The sequence below is a fragment of the Camelus dromedarius genome, chromosome 9 (genome assembly GCF_036321535.1).
Source record: "Camelus dromedarius isolate mCamDro1 chromosome 9, mCamDro1.pat, whole genome shotgun sequence".
Lineage (NCBI taxonomy): Eukaryota > Metazoa > Chordata > Mammalia > Artiodactyla > Camelidae > Camelus > Camelus dromedarius.
In genome coordinates, this window is record NC_087444.1 from 1,759,391 (window position 1) to 1,776,552 (window position 17,162).

General features: G+C 53.8%; 1 long non-coding RNA gene across 1 annotated transcript; it reads right to left on the bottom strand.

Moving 5' to 3' along the window:
• Window positions 1-1,327: 1,327 nt before the first annotated feature.
• LOC135321990 (uncharacterized) lies at window positions 1,328-16,524 on the bottom strand. Its single transcript, XR_010382160.1, has 3 exons — window positions 16,318-16,524; window positions 11,580-11,894; window positions 1,328-2,046 (listed from the first exon to the last, which is right to left on the bottom strand). It is a non-coding gene; the product is annotated as an uncharacterized LOC135321990 (long non-coding RNA).
• Between the last annotated feature and the right edge of the window lie 638 nt (window positions 16,525-17,162).

Below are 17,162 nucleotides of genomic sequence, written 5' to 3' on the forward strand. Positions count from 1 at the left end.
CCTCAAGGCTGGAGAAAGGGGAGACAGACGTGGGTGCCGGCTGTCCTCGGGAGTTCCCACCTGTCTCTGTTCTCCCTCGTTGCACATCCAGTTTACAGTCCCTGCTGGTCCCTGGTGACTCCAATCCCCACACCAGAGGCAGACACAACAGTCTTGCACAGACTTCTCCATCAGGTCCCACATTGCTTCCGTTCTAATCCACATTTTAAAAACTCTCGTTATGTATTACCCATAGTGGTTCAGCCTTTCTGATTGAATTCTGGCTGATACAACGCACAGAGCCAGCTCTCTGGCACAGACTTGCAAAGATAATGTGAATACACAACGGCTGAAAACGTCTGGCCCTCACTTCCATTGTTAGTTTGCTGTCCCCTTTCTCAGCAGGAACAGTCATCGAGAGTGTTGACCAAGCTGGCTGCTTTTAGTACACCCTCCTTGTACTTCCTCTCTTCCTTCTCTCCATTGTAAATGTTCCTGTGGTTTCCACGGCCTGACCCCACTCCCAGGAGAGGACCTGCTCCCTGGAAAAGGCCAGGGCCCGGCTGATGTGACCCCCACACCTCACAGTGTCCCTCCATCCCCGTTTCCCTCCTCCACATCCCTCAGAGCAACAGCTGCGCTCCCTTACCCGTGCTGAGCCCTCGCCCTGGTCGCCCTCATGCTGCGTGCGTCATCTTTCTCTCCGTCTCTTCCAACATTCTCTCCCTTTCCAGGGAATCCTTCCTTCTGCCTTCAAACATATGCAAGTCACCCATCCCATTGCTAAAAGCACCCTTCTTTGACCCTGCTGCCTTACCCTCCTGTCTCTTTGCCCTCCATCAAACTCCCTGCAAGGGAAACGTGTCTCCGCCTCCCCAATACCTCTTTTCTTATTTGGTCCTTTAAAGCAGACTTGGATCCTCGCCTTCGACACCAGTGGTTCTCAGCCTTGGCTGTACATAGCAGTCACCTGGGGCCTGGGATGCTGTTCAAGTGGGGCGGGAACAGCTTTATAAGCCAAAGCAATTTAAGAAAGGGAGAACAAGGAACATGTTTGCCTTCCTACAAATTTTAAAGCTTCCAGGTAAATCATTTTGTTATTAAACTAATGGATACATTTTTCATATTAGTATCCAGTGCTGGTGAAAGCGAGCTCCTCACTCATTGCTAAATGACTTGGTAACAAGATACAATCTCTTGGGAACACAATCTAGCAAACTGTATCCAGAGGCATGGGGATGGACATACTATTCGACTATTTGTAAACCGAGAAATTGATCTAAGGGAGCAATTCAAATAATGAAATTAGCTGAAGTCCTCAAAATTGTTCATTGTGGCGTTATGTATAATAGAAATTGGAAACAAGCTAAGTAACCAAAAAACGAAAAATGACTGTTTTTATGATGCATTCAGTGGTTGGAATATTAACGTATAACGAATACTTTACTCATTCGTATAGAATGAAGACTGTGACAGAAAGCGCCTATGATGCAGTAAGTAGCCAGAAAGCCCCCGACACGACGCGTGACTAGGACGTAGCGGAGAGTCAGCAAGGACGCCGTGCAGAGCAGGCCCGGCGTGAACCGCCGGTGCGGCTCTTCAGGTGCCAGTTTCGCGGGTTCATAATGAATTCTAATACTAACTTGGAAACTTGGGTAAATAATCTTTAAAACACCCTGTCTTTAAAAAACAAGTGAAAGGCACTTCCAGCCCTCTGGAAGTTTTCAGTTTGCTTCACCTGACTTTTCCGAATCCGTCCGGAAGCAATGCCGGCAAGCGGGTCCTGTGCTGATGCCGCTGCGCTCGCGCAACCTGCGCCCTGCGGCGCGGCCCGGGGGTCCCGCAGCCCCTCCGCCTGGCGCGCGGGGCGCCCCACCTCTGCTCTCCTTTCCGCTTCGCTGGCAGCACGGCTCTCCGGGGAACTGTCTTTCTCGAGGCAAAAGGAGGCGATGTTCAGGCTCGCAGCTGAAGGCTGATGCCAGAAGTGACCCTGAGGGACTTCGTTTTCAGCTTTTCCTGAATTCCCGGAGTTGGGTCCGCGGTCTCCGTGTGGCCCGGGGAACGGGGCTTTGGGGTAGAAGAGAAGAATTACAAAGAAGCCACGAAACTCTCATTCAATGAGAGAAATACATCCCAGAGGGGAACGAACTAGCGACTGGTTGGAAAGAAAGGTGGCCTCTGAGGGCCGAAGGAAAAGCCGAGACCGAGGGGCTCACCCCGCCCGGGGCCCCCCGCCCGCCCGCCGGGACCCGGCCGAACGCGAGCACGGGCCGCTCCACGTGGGTGTCCCACTGAGGGCGAAGGGGGCGCTGAGCGTGGAGAAGAGGGGCCGGACGGTGTCCCCGTGAAACGCGGCGCCGCTCGGGGCGCGTTCAGGTCAAGGGGGACACCGCGTCCTGCTGGGGCAATGCTTAGTCCTCGGAGGGGAGCTAACGGGCCTGTCACCTCCCCCCACTCCCACCTCTGCTTTCTGGCGAGGACGCCTCACGGGCCTGTCTCCGCGAGCAGGTTTAAACTCGCTTTCACTGACCGAACTGAGAATATTTTACTACTTGGCGCTCAAAAGGTACAGATTTCTATTTCCTTAATTTTTTGGAAAAAATCTCACTTGCCCGAAGCTTGATTCCTCTCAAGCCCGCTGTGCTTTTCCTTGGAAGCCTAGGGTTGTGGAAGAGAAACCCTTACGTGTCCCCCTTCGCCGAGTCCAGCCCGAGTCTGCAACGTCCTGTTTGACAAGCTCAGGCTCTGTTCACTTGCGGGGCTCAGGGGGTCCACCTGCGTTTAGCTTCCATCGGAGGGCCACGGGCAGGTGCGTGAGGTGCGGACGGGAAGTGCCACACAGCGTTCGGTGGGGAGCAGATCTGCAGAAACACACCTGCTTGTCCGTGCACATTTTGGAAGCCTTTCTCATGAAGGAGAGCCATGTGTTTACGTTGCCTTTGGGAACAGCTTAAAGTTTGGGATCAATTAGTTAAATTGATGTATGCTGCACCATTTTCTACTTCAAATTACAGGAGCATTTACGTGAAATCTGCAGAATATTGTAAGTGCAGCGTCCTGAACTTCCTTACACTCGGGCCCTTCCTGTTGGACGTGCTCTGGAGACAGAGGGCAGGGGGGTGGCCCACGAGGCAGCCACCACCGCTCCGAGCCTATTGGGACAAACCTCTGACCTGCAGGGTAAAGGAAAGGTACACTGGGGACATTAGAAGGGAAGGCAGTCAACACTGACCTCTCTATTCAGCGTCTGTTTACCCCTCACACTTCCTTAAGGAGGGTTTCTTGGGGGCCTCAGAGCCACACTGGGCTGAAGGTCGGCGTTGGTGCTGTGTTTGCATTTACAATACAGTGAAGGGACTGGCAGGAAACTCACTGAGACACATTAACAACGAGCGTGGGGAGGCAGAAGGAAACTGAGGCAGTCATTGGCAAAGGTCTAACGTGGGGCTTGGACTCAGAGCCAAGGTTCCCGGGCTTGGGTGTGCTCTTCCGAAGTCTAAGGTGACTTTTTAGGAGGTAAGTGTGAGCGTGGGTGTGTGGGTGGGTCTCGGTGGTGTCCCGTTAGGGCTCCGTGCTGAGGATTCAGACAGCGCAAAGTCCTTCCTGGTTGTGCCAGAAACTCACCGCATGAGTTTGGGAAAGTAGCCTTCTTTCTCTGTGCCCTGCATCACATGGTACGGAGAGGTCAGCTTAGGGCATCATTAAAGGCTTAGATAATAAACGTTTTCCTTAATCTTTTAAAGGGATCAAATGAAATAACATGTAAGTAGAGAGAAGCAAAGTCAGTGAAAATACAGTGCATTTAAGATAAAACATTAGCCAGTGTGTCCTTTATCTTCTCAAGGAGCTCATCCGCACACAGCTGTGGAAGTCAGATCGTTCTGCCTCCCTGCCTGTTGCTCACCACTGGCTGCCTGTTGCCTACAGAACACAGGCAGGTCCCTGCGCTCCACGGCCAGGATCCTCTGTGATCCTGCACTGCCCACCTCTCTGGAGTCAGCTCCCAACCCTCCCCTCCCATGCACTCCCTCTCCAGGGGCTCCCAAGGGCTTTGCCCAAAGGGGTCGAAGGGACTGCACTGTGGTGGTCACAGTCCTGGAGATGCACCAGCAGACCAAGGTGGTAAGAGACCTCATCGGACCATCCACCCAAGGTCGACGGCACAGAAACCCAGAAAGCAGCGTCCTTGGCACCCGGCACGATACCACCACTGATCTCCAGCAAACGTTCGCCTCTTACCTCTCCTCACCCTTGTTCTTGACGCCAATTTGCTGATGGTGCATATTGTCTGCAGGGTTTGCTGAGCGCTCCGGTCCCAGCAAGTAACAAAGGGCACAGATTGTGCAGAGCGGAAACGCACAGGTAGTGAGTGAGCTGCCGTGATGCAACAGCGACCAGGCTGCCAGCAGACTGCCGAGGGCAGGGGTGCAGGGCTTCTGACCCAGCACCGCCAGGTCCCACCTCCCCTCCCCGAGGGCCTTGCAGCTGCCACATTTCCTGGTGTTTACCTTCTGGGGTAGGGGCCTTACACCCAAGAACACACTTGCTTGTTCTGCACTAGACGTGGCTGATTTACTTTGGGCAGCCAAGCTGCCTACTTGCCCACCGCCTTCAACTACTTCACAGTCCTACCTTGGATGGGCTGAGGGCACCCCCGCCAGGTGGACCAGAGAGCAGCCACGTCTCCCTCACCCTCGGATCAGGTGGACAGGTGAGTGAATCGAGAAAGCAGATGTTCACAGCCACCGCACTCTGGATGGGCCCTGCTCCACCCCTGTACATGTGTTACTGCTTTTAATCCTCTCCCTCGTCTTCCGATGAAGGTGTTGTTGTTCCCTTTATCAGATGTGGAAGCTGAAACTCAGGCTCAGCACTTTGCTTGAGGTTTTAGCTAGAGGGGGGTGGAGCTGAGATTCAGCCCAGGTCTGATTCCAAAGACTGCTCACCTCCATTATGCTGATTCCACCGTGCTGACGTGCGCTCGACGCTCTTCTGAGCACTCTGCATTTAAACCCCACCACGTCTCGAGGAGGAAGGGACTGTTATCTCCATCTTACTGAGGAAGAACTAAGGCCCAGAGAGGTTAAGTAACTTGCCTGATGTCACACAGCTAGTAAGTGGCAGACAGGATTCAGCCCGGCAGCCTGGCTCCAGGACCTGTGCCCCTCACCCCCGTGAGCCACAGCCTCTCAGAGCTCCAGCCTCCTGTGTTCAGCACAGACAACTCCGTGAGTGCCTGTCACGGGCCAGCACAGCACGAAGGCCCCAAGAGAGAAACGTAAGGGAATACGTGTCCTTGGATTCAAGGAGCTTGCGAGGTTCCACTAACAGGTTGAGGGGGCAAGAGGTCTTTGCAAAGACATGCTGAGGGTCTCGTCTACCCTGCATCTCCAGGTTTACTTCTGAAAACTGTAACAGAGTTCCTTTTTGGAAATCTTTACAATGCACAGGCCTCTAGGCTGTCAAGGGAGACTGAGAAATAGCAAAAGCCTGCCTTTGGCTTTATCTCCTTAGATAGAGGAGAAATCCACAGTTATGTGGGATCTAAGGAGAGCCAAGCTTTTGACACTGTCCAGCTCTGCCTGCAGAGCAAAGCAGTGGCCGGAGCGGAGGATGACCGTGGAAGCTTGACCAGGGGCATCTCCGCAGGGACAAGAAAGCCGGGCGCACCCCGCCAGCGCCCCAGTCTCCAGCAGCAGCGAGGAGGCTCGGTCTAGACATCTGTTCGGTGTTTCAGTCCTTCTGGGCTGAGTTGGGGCTGCAGCAAGCACTGGGAACTGCCGGGACCAGGCACTGGTTTCTGCCCCTGTTCTCCCCGGGGTTCTCTTGGCCAGCCCCTGGCTCCTAGCGTGTGGTCAGTTAAGGATGCGAATCTTGGAGCCAGACAGAGTGGGAATCGAGCCGTGAGACCTGGGGCAAGTTCCTGAGTCCCCTGTGCCCATGGTTACTTTATCCATAGAATGGGGCTGATAGAAGTCCCTCCTCACAGGACCCTTGTGAGGGTTAAATGCAATAATCGTACAAAATTCAGGGTCTGGCATGTAGCCAGGGCTCTGTGAATGTTAGCTGTTAATAATAAAGTCCCAAGTCAGCTGTTAACTCTTTTCTGAATCCTCCTGCCCTTCTCCGTATCCTCCACCCAAATTAGCCTCTCCTTTCTCTGGGCTCGTTCGGTGCTTATCTGCACGGTATGTACATATCTCTGCCAGGATGACACGTCCCATCCTGAACGCACTTGTGTCTGTCTGTCTTCACCCAGACCGTGAACTTTCACCTGAGGCCTGGGCCTTGCCTCTGTGCCCACGCGGAGGCACTGTCAGTGCTGGCTGGAATAACTGGTTAAACAGAACCCCTCCTGCTCTGCCTCACTGGCCCCGCAGGCCTCCTCCCCGTGGCTGGAGGCCTGAACAAATGTCTCCGCTGCTCCAGGGAATGGCTTCCTCCGAAGGCCTTCTTTGCTACCGCATGGGCCTCCATCCAGCAGTGGGACCCGGGTAAGGACACAGGCACAGGAGCTCCCAGCCTGCGCCGGGCCGCAGGCCAGGGCAGCAGGGGATGTGTCCGTGCACACGTGCTTCTCCGCCTCCCTGAGTTCCCTGTGTTGCAGCAGGTTCTTAAATCAGCCCTACGTTTTTCTCCTCCTCCAATGTTTCTGGCGTCCCAGCGTTCTCAAAGCTTAACATGCATGCAAACCACCTGGAGACCTTGTTGGGGTGAGGCCACGGCGCCGGGCTCCTCATCAGCTCACTCAGCACGTGGGTGACAGGACTGCGCCCGGCTGCCGGGGCGGCCTTCCGACGGCAGAACTCTGACCACGTCACTTTACTGCATCTGAACAGACATTTCACCCGAAGACGTGGAAGAATGGCAGACGAACACACAGAAAGGTGCTCGGCGGCATTAGTCGTCAGGGAAGCAGAGTAAAACCGCAGCGAGGTCTCACCGCGCACCTACTGGGACGGCTGAACATGAAGAAGCCGACACCGGTGCTGGTGACGAGGCCGGGTCCCCGGGACCTCCACACGCCGCTGGGGGAGGGCGAAGGCTTATGGCTGCTCGGGACGCGGTTAGCAGTGGTTTTTTTTTTAAATAAAGTTAAACATACACTTATAAACATTTATTTAAACTAGCAATCTCACTCTTAATATGCTTGAAAATCTGCCCAAGTGAATTGAAAACTTATGTTAATACAAAAACCTGTACGTAAATGTTATTAGTGGGTTTGTTGCTAATAGTCTGAAACTGGAAATAACCCAAATGTCCTTTAACTGATGAACAAATGAATAAACCGTGATACAGTCACACAAGGAGTAAAAGAAGGAACAGGCTATTGACACAAAAACTTGGGACATTCTGGAAAAGGCAAAACTATAGAGACAGACAACAGATCAGTTGTTATGAGGGGCGAGCGTAGGGGAAGGATTAACTGCAAAGAGACATGAGGAATTTCGTGGCCTGATAGGAATGTTCCATAGCTTGATTGTGGCTGTGTTCATGTCATGACATGCATTTGTAAAACTCAGAATGCTAAAGAGGATGGGTTTTCCTGCATGTAAATTATGCCCCCAAACAATGACAGCAACAGAAGCCCTTCAGTGGCTGCCATTTGTCTAATGAATTTAACTCCAAGCACCAGACCCCCTACCTCTTCTAGCCATTTGTACTGTCCGTTTTGTTTAAGTGACAGCTGAACAGTGTGGTCACCCAAACATGGCCTGGGTTTTCTTCTCTCAGTCTGTCTCATCTCCTGGAATAGCCTCTTCTTTTACAGAATTGATGAAATAAACACTGAATGACTGACTGAAAGAATTAATTAAATTCCCCAGTAACTTTCCTTGATTCCCCATTGACCAAAAGTGGTGCCATGGAAAGAGAAACCTGCCACCTGTCCCTTTCCAGCAGGGAGGAGCGCAGTCGTCTGTAAGGGGTTTGTTCTACTCTGGCTGGTTCTTGGGACACAGGCAAAGCAACTTTAAAAGCCCCATGTGCAGCGAAGAGCAGCTTGCAGCCTTGGAAAGGCCCTGCGCTGTCACACGTCCCAGCCGCGCAGGACGCCTCCAGAGTCCCCGCGCCCCCGGGGAGGTGCGGAGAGAGGAGGGCTGCGGCGGTGGACAGGCTGGCGGTGATGGATTCCCCTGTCCTCACTCCCCGTGTGGCCGCAGGCTCCTCACATCCCCGCATCCACTGCCCTCCCCAGGGGAGGGGCCCTCCCGGCAGGTCCGGCCTCCCAGCACTGCCTCTCCCAGGGCCTCTCACCAGTTCGTCAGTCTCACCACTCTTTGTCTGCAGCCCCGGAGCACTGGCAGCCAGCCAGCAGGAAGACTCACAGGCGTGGATTCTGGGAGCTGACTCCATGGGTGTCCACACTGAGATGATGACTGGAGGGTCCCAACCAAGAACCCCAAATCTTTGACCAAGTCCCTACGATGAAGATGAGCCTTGAAGGAGACACACCCACATACGTACACGGGGAAATCATATTCCTGATTGGGTCTTTGGCCTGGGTAGCCCGCAGCCTGGGTTCGGAATGGGAGCCATGCTGCCCTGATAACAAAGTGTATTGTTTTAGTTTATCAGTTGATTCGAGGACAAATCAGCTCAGGGATGTGAAGGGGAAGGTTGCAGCCGTGACCCTGGCAACCCTTGGCCCTGCTCGCTGGCCCCAAGCAGGGCTTGACTTCAGCGCACAGTCTGTGTGTGTTGGCGGGAGGTCCGGGGTCTTTCCCCATGCATTTCCCAAATGTACGATTTGTAACTGTCCTTTTAAAAAAATAACATTTTAAAAAAACTATAAAATGAATATATAACCCCTGCAGGTGAACATAAAAAGAAAGATAGCTACGTAAGTATCGGTGTCCATGAGCTTAGGTTTTTTGGTACATACACAAATATCTATGCAAACATTGCTTTTTGTTGGTATTGTGGGGGGAGGGGTTCAAGATTCAGTTCATTTAGAACTTTAGTCTCCTTTTTGTATTTAGCAAAATATCATGAGTGCTTCTCTCTGTCGTTAGTCTGATTTTTAATGGCTACAGATCGTCCCACTGCATGGAGGTGCCAAAATGGATGTTCTCGCTTGCCTGTATGTGGACACTTGTGTAACTCATGATCTGATTTGATAAAACACAGCAGCAAACATGTACTGAGTCAAAGGCAGGCACATGCGCATGAAAGATGAGAAGCTGCTTAGAAGCTGTGTGCTGGTTTCCAAGATTATCCATCTCAGAACCTGCAGAGTTTATATATAAATCATATATAAATTCACATGTAAATACATAAATGATGACATCTTCGGACATCCCGGGACCGCTGCGCCCCCGGCGCTCAGCTCTTCCACGTGAGATTGGGCGACGTCGCTGTACGCTCTGAACGGGCGGTCCACACGCTCGTGCTCAGTTCTCTCAGCCCGATCGCAGCTGAGTCTGTAAGCATGTCTTCCAAGATGCCTGTGGCTGGGGCTTTGAGTAGACCTTTGACTCAGGGCTTCAGAAGATACCTGGGTGCCAAATCACGCCCCTTCCCCTGGGAGGGAAGGCAGTTCCACACTCAGGGGCTGTGTCACCCGTGGGCTGGAATAGAACTCAGCTACTCAGCTTAAAGGTCCAGAGCTCAGCTGTGTCAGAACACGAGGGCCTGGGGTCAGGAAGAACCCGTGGACTGAGGGTCAGCCGAGTGCACACACCTACAGCATGTGGCTGAGAGCCATGCCCGCCGTCTCCTGCAGGGAGGCCTCCAGGCTGTGCAGACACCCCCCTTTGCCCCGGATCCCCTGTACACCTCCTCCCTTCTCTCTTCTTCGGTTAGCCAATTGAAAGTTGACTGGGAGGAGAGGGTGACAAAAGACGCTAGGACCCACTAAGGAGTTTTCCTGAACATGGCAACGTCACCACGTGCTGGCTGGAAACAGGGTCGCAGAACGCCAGCTCCTGCTGCAAACCCCACGACGGAAGTGAAAGCCGGTGTGGGAAGGTCTAGAACTTGCTTCCAGGCCGCAGGTGGCACAGTCCTTAACGTGAAACACCCTCTCCTCGGGGAGGTAGAGGGGAGGCTGAGTGAGCTCTGAGGCATCTTCTGAAACCCTGAGTCACCCAGCTTTGGGAATTCTGGGTGTGGACCAGGCTGGGAACTTGCTGGATCCTTGTCAGAGTAGCTTGGACCGACCCCAAGCATCTGAAGGACCTGGCAGAGGCCCGTGTCACCAGGACAAGGCCCCGGCTGCAGGCACGTGGCAGACAAGCTTTAGACGTTCTGGATGGCTCAGCTCCTGAGCCCACAAGGGAATCCCAGAGGCTCAAGAAACTCCAGCACCATCCTGAACTTGCCCCACTTCCTGCCAAATAGCAAAAACGGCAGGATGAACGAAGGAGCGCGTGAACAAATAAACCGTCATCTCCCTTCCCTGCAAAAGCGGATCTGGGCAGGGTCCCCCTGCCAGGGCAAAAGAGCGCCTGAGGGACTCGGGGAGGATGTCCCAGGAGTCCTGAGGACACCCACCGCAGGGGGCCACCAGCAGCCTCAGCACCCCGAAGCTCCACCCACAGGAGCCTGTGCAGCCGCACCCATGTCCCTCAGCGTCCCTGTCTCACGGTGAGGAGAGCCACCGCTCCTGGGCTTCGTTTGTGAGGCGGGAGAGACTTAAAACCTTTTCACTGAGAAACTGTCACGTGTACCCACAACTCCGGCCCTCCCTGCTGACTCTGGGACTGGCTAGTGTTTTCTCCCAATGTGGCTTTGGCTCCAGAATTTGATTTGACCCATGCAATAAGCAAAACCATATAATAAGGAAAATATTAAGTTGAAGTGCCCTTTTAGTGTTTTTGTGCAGGACCCAGAAGGAAGTCAAGGTGGGAAGCGAGGAGGAAGTTGATGAGAGGAAGGGGGAGCTGAGGTCGGGGATGAGTCACCGGCCTGGGGCTGTTGCACTAGGAAGGCCAAGGATTTTAGATAAAACATCAAAAGGGCCTTATCGGGAAAAGTCTGCCTCTGCTGTTAAGTCATTATTTTACTGGCTCACTTGTAAGTGTATTTAATACGCAGCCCCTGCTACCCCCGCGTGAGTGCTGGCAGGAGAGAGAGCAGTATTCCACAGGACGTGGCCGTGGCCTTGAAGGCCTGACGCTCACAGGCAGCGTAGCTGGCGAATGAGACAGTGCGCCGAGGTGCCAGACTGCCCGGGTTCAGGTCTGCCACCTGCTAGCTCTGCGACGCTGGGCAAGTTACTTAATCTCTCTGAGCTTCAGTTTGCTCTTTTCTAAAATGGGAATAATGATCGTAATTCTTTCACGTGGGGAGTAAATGATCTAATGCATGAAAAGTACTCAAGAGCCTAACACATAGTAAGTGCTCAAAAATGTTGGCGACTATTATTTCCTAGGAAGGGAGTTTACAAGGGGGATGACTGGGGTTATGGTCCAATGCTAGCAGACTATTCCGTGCACCACAAAGTCATACTGAACACTTTCTTTCCCCAATACACACAGTGCCATCACTTACTCCATTTCCAACATCTGTCATTTTCAGCCTCCATTGTGCCTGCAAGTGTGGACCCTGGCTTTCAGCCCTCTGGCCTTAAGATCTTCACCAACAAACAAAATCCTTACCTCCGAAAGATAAAAAGGCAGAACCTGGCACTGTAGCAGCCTCCTCCCCGGCTCTGAACCTCAGCGGACGAGGGCGGGAGGTTTTGCGTCCCTGTGGTGCTTGGAGAAGGTGCACGGTGGCAGGAAGCCGCAGTACCTGTCGTGGGATGCTAGCGTCTCGGAAGTCACTGCGCTCTGGCTCCCCAGGGCCTTGCAAGCAGCCAAGCGGCCCCTACCTCACAGTTGCTATGCATCACAAGGCCCCTCCTCCAGGGCTCCCACAGTCACCTCCCAGCACCATCTGGTTGCCAGATCATGGAAGCGTCTGTCTTGGATCTAAAGAGACAAAGCACATGGGCTTGGTTGAGTGTCCCCTACCCCAGCCTCCTCAGTGCGCTGCTGTCAGTGACCGCAAATGTGGGGCCGCCGTTCCCCTGGGGGCTGCCTGGAGAGGCTCACAGACACAGCAGCCCAGGGGTCCATCAGGAAAAGCTCCACAGAAAGGCATCTTCCCGTCTGGATGGGGGCATGGGGGACCTGGGGCCCACAAGTTCCTTCCTTTGGAGAGAAGTGAGGACCGCCTGTGCCAAGCTTCCCTCCTGCCCTCCTGGCCATGCATCCCCTCCTCGGCCTGGATTCCTGTCCTCCCACGACCCAGAGATGAAGAGGAAGGAAGCAGGGAAAGCGGGACAGTCAGACTCCCTCCAGAATGCCGAGCAGCTGGTCCACAGGCTGCACAAAAGGGGCCAAGCTGGGGTTCTTTTGGTTTGATGGGACTGGTCAGTAGCAACTCAGATGTCCTAGTCTTGTGGTCCACGGTCAGTGAAGCAGATCCTAGAGACAGCCAGCCAGACTTTTCACAGAGCTGAACTCTGTCTGGTGATGGAACCCCAGACCCAGTCTGGAAACAAAGCTTGTTGGGGAGTAGGAAGGGGTCTGACTGTTTAACAGAAGCCAGGCGTTGTCAGCCAGGCTGGAACTCTCACAAGCAGGGCTCAGCTCTGACACACACGACCACGGGGTGTATGTCCTCTCTCGAGCAACCTGGCCTGGAGTAACGTCACCAAGATCACCAGGTAAAGTGTCCCTTGTATGAAAAACTCACATACAAATGTTAAGGCCTAGGGTGCTCGCTCTCACCCTTCAGAGCGATAACAATAGCTCCGTTTACGGCTATGTCCTGCGCATCGGACAACATCCAGCCACTTTGTAGGCCTCAGCTCATTTAATCTTCATGAAAACCTTGGTTGTTGTTTTTAACCCATGCTATCACCCCTTTCCAGATGACAAAATTGAGGATTCAAGAAATCAAGTAATGTGTCCAAGTTTATTTATCTTGTAAGAAGCAGAGAATGGATTTTAAACCAGCTCTGCTTGATTCCAAAATGCATGCTATCTCTCCCCACAAAACCCCTCATGTGCTGCACACTGGCTGTGTTATTACAGTTATTACAGTTCTGATAAGGACTGAATTCTAGGGACAAAAAGGAAATAGCAGAAGGACATGGATTCCTCAGGTCTTGACTCAATGACTCAGGTTCCCTGGTGGAAAGTTAAGATAGGGACTCCTGGTCACCAAGACCTGGGTCTACGGTCTGTCCTTTCAAATACCACGTGCCTTCAGTCTGGTGCAGAGGAAACCCCAGGCCCACCTCGGACACAGCCACCGTGCAAACTCGAATCCTCTCACCCAGCTGGGCGCCACCTGCGGCTCTGCGTCCCCAGGGCCAGCCTTCCAGGTGGGCAGCCACAGTTAAGAATGTGCCGTTCCTCGGGGGGTGGCCCTTGCCCTAAATCACAGCGCAGACAATGGCCGTTGAAAGAAATCTGGCAGTTACAGCCACAGTGATTTCAACTCTTACTCTCAGCTCTTGGCTTCTCTGCCTTGGAGGACTTGACTAAGTTGAGTGGAAAGAATAACAAATATTTTTAGAGTACTTGATTCAGTTTACATGGAAAACTGCTGAGTTTTATAGGTCAAAAGCAGTCGAATATCAACAACCCCGCTTGGTTGGGCCTTACGCAAACTTTGCTGATCTAATCAATCAGTCAATCATCAATTAACCCAACCAGCCAGCAAGTGAACTAGGGACACACAACTAACGCAGGAAGCCATTACAGGACAAATTGTGTCGTGAGGGCATCGTACAAAGCAAAATGTACATGTGTTACTGAGGTCACCGCGCTCCCACGTGGCAGAGCCGGGGGTGGCAATGACCTTCTAAATGCCTCAAATCCTCCAAGGTGGCCCAGTGGGCTTCTGACGGTGCCTGGAGAATGGGTGGGACTTAGAGGCGCAGAGGGGCCGGGAAGGGCACTCTGGCCAGGGAGCAGCGTGGCACAAAGTGGAACTGCCCTCAGCCCGTCTGGGACGGTAAGAGAAAACAGCCTGACGGAGCAGAGGAAGCGCCGAGGACAGTGAGGGTCGGAGAGAGAAGGTGGGGTCAAACGATGGAGGGTCTTAAGACGCAGCCAGGGGAGCTGGCATTTTTAAAATCATCCATCCCAGCACTGGGAGGAACCCAAAGAGAGACTCGATCCCAGCCCACAGACCTCAGACAGGAAGGACCCCAGCTTCTTAGCTTCACAGAGCAAGCAGCCGAGGCTGAGGGTCTGGTTGGGGGGGAGGTGAGCCAGAACTAGGGTTTCTCGCTTCCTCACCTGTTGCTTGCTATGCCTCGTCAGACTGGACTCGGCTTGCCCTTTGGATTAACAAGTAACAGTTCTGCCTAACAGGCTGTCTTATTTACAGGCCGTTACTATTTAAAACTGTTCGCATTTCTAAAGTGGCAACAAGGAATCAGAGGTTCTTAAGGGAAATTTCTTGGCAGTGAGGTAGTAAAAGTGTTTTAGAAAAATTAGCCCCTCAAGAACATTCTAAATCAATCAGAAAGGAGGGAGAGACTGGCGTTAGGGAAAGGGACAGATCAGTGAGGCCTCAGCGGTGCACTGGACGTGGGGCCCGGAGCAAAGGCAGGAGTTTTAGCTGATGCCAGAAGAATGCTGACCCAGCGGCAGATCCCCTGGGGAGGCACAGAACGAGAGCCAGCTCTGGATGGAGAAGGATGTCAGGTTTAGGGGAGGGAGGCTGCAGCTTAGGAGGAGATTCAAGACCAGACATCTATGTGAGCTCGATCCCGGAACAGAGATGCTGAGATAAAGGTGGAAACTACAGAAGCGGGTGAGTTCACAAGGGCGGCGAGAGTCTTGGAGGAAACACGAGAGCCTTGGCAGAGATGACAGTTGTACTCCCGAAGCCACTTCCCCTAGCGCAGCAGAGAGCTGCTGCTGGAGAAGGGGCTTCCCAGCCATGAACTGTATTTCCAGCCCCCCTAACCTGAGAAGAGGCCACAGGACTAGCTGCCTCCTCCGGTGTGTCGCTTCCAGGCCCAGGCCTTACAGCGGACGTGCGTCCTCGTTCCCTCCCTGCCTTGTGCCTGGCCGGCTGAGGGCACACTGTGGCGGGCGGTGGAGCCAGGGGATGGAAGACCCTCTCCCTGGGCCCCTGGGGAGGGGAAATCCACCTGCCAACAGGAAAAGCCAGGGTGGACTCACACATGAAAAATAGCCTTCTTTTGTGATTAGGCCACTATAATTTTGGGAACTACTTGTTACTGAAGTCTGGCCCACAACAAGGACTCTTGAGGAAGAGCAAGCTGCAGGTGACGACAGGGCCGAGGGGAGGGAGAAGCAGAATGTTCAGCCAAGGGGAGAAGCGGGGCCACGAGAGGAGCAGGAGCAGGGGTCCCGCAGTAAGTGTCGCAGAAACTGGGGGAGCAGCCTGGGGCAGAACAGGGGCTCAGCAGTGCTGAACGCCCCCCGACAGGAGAGGGGGGCTGATAACGAGGGCGAAGGCACCAGCCCGAGCACGAAGCCCGCTCACAGCCTTGCAGAAACGAAACGCAGACGCGGGCAGGCATTTCAAAGGCCCAAGACCACGTGGCCGGTGCTCCCTCTCCTTCCGCTTGTTTTGCTGTGGGGCTTTCCTCTCCCGGCTCCGAGGGAGCCTGAACTTCAGAACATCCCCAAAGGACCACGCCGCACCGTCCAAAAGCAGTGGAAAAGTGACGTGAGCCCTGCCATTATGCAATGCGGGGGGGGGGGGCTCCACCGCTTTACGAGAACCAACTCCTGACACATCTGGGACTGCAAGCACAACAGGACAAACAGGGGAGGGATTTTTGTTTGTCGGAGGAAAGGGGTAAAAAGAGTTCCAGCCTTGACCCAGACTGACTGCAGCATCCTGCCCGGGAAGCAGCAGGTGGGGAGCCTCCTCCTGCCCGTGCCGTTGCCACGAGGGGTGGCACCTGCGGGTCAGAGGAGGGGCCCGCGAGGGGCTGGAGCCGCGGAGCAGGAGCGAGGCAGGCAGCCTTCAGGCCGGCGTTCTTGTATGTGGGGAGCCTTCAGGAACATAGACCAAATCAGGCCGTCTGCTTTTCCTGCCTTATTTAGTTACATTAGTTTAAAATGAAGTACACAAACAAAACAAAGCAAATCCCCAGTAGCATTTAAAGAGGTTTTCTGCTCGCCATGCGGTCAGCCTGAGCTTTGGAATCAAGCCAGGGTTCAAATCTTGACTCGTCTCACGTGATGCCAAGGAGTGCCTGGGGGTGCGGTGGGGGGCTCTATCCCCCCGTCCGTCTGCCCCCCACTAGCCACCCCCCAGAGGCAAAACAAAAGCCGCATGCCATGTACCAACCCTGTGAAAGGTGACTAAATGCAGCATCAGGAAATGCAAATGAAGCAGAGGCAGCCTCACCTGAGGCTCCAGGCGCTCATTTCGACCCACTGCTGTCCGAGACCCTCCTACGTCAGGAAGCGAGGCCCCACCGGCTCCACGAGTGAACGTCCTCCAGTTCTTGGCCAGTGCTCCAGCCCTCTTGGTCTCCGGTTGCTTGTCGGGGAAGCGCCCCCGGGGCTGTGGTGAGGATGGCATGAGGTGACGTGGAAACCTCCTGTTTGCTCCCACGCCCCTCTGTTGCGGACAGAAGCGGGTCCGGGGCTGCTGCACATGCGGGGCACCCGCAGAGCAGAGGGGAACAGAGCTCGCCTCTCCTGGTCCTCGTCTGTCTGGATGGAGCCCGATATTCGGAGGAGCTGAGGTCTCACAGTCCCGTCCTAAAAGGCCAAAACTGCAAGGGCAAAACCACAAAACCAAGATCATTAAAACACGGGTCACAGGATCGCCAACTCCCTCCAACAGCGGGCTTTCCCCCACGGCCTCCTTGACAGTGATTAGCCAGGATCTTCCGGAAACAGCCAGGCGGTCCCTGCCTTCCCTGCCAGGTGTCCCCTCTACCACCAGTCAACCTCGTGTCAAGCCAGATCCACCTTTTTGTCGCTTCCTCCAAGCGACCCTTGTTCTGCATTTTGGGGCAAATCAGAATAAATATGATCCCTTTCCCACGTGACCACCAGGGAGACACTCCGCGCAGTCTTCAGCCCCCCCCACCCCTCCCCGTCCACCTTCTCTCTTTTTCAAGGTTAACTAGCTCTACTCCCTCAACATGACACCCAGATTTTAGCATCTTAGTTATTTACCGTTGAACTCGCTCTTATTTACCAAAAAGCCTTCTGAGATTTTATCAATAATAGGGGCCTTAA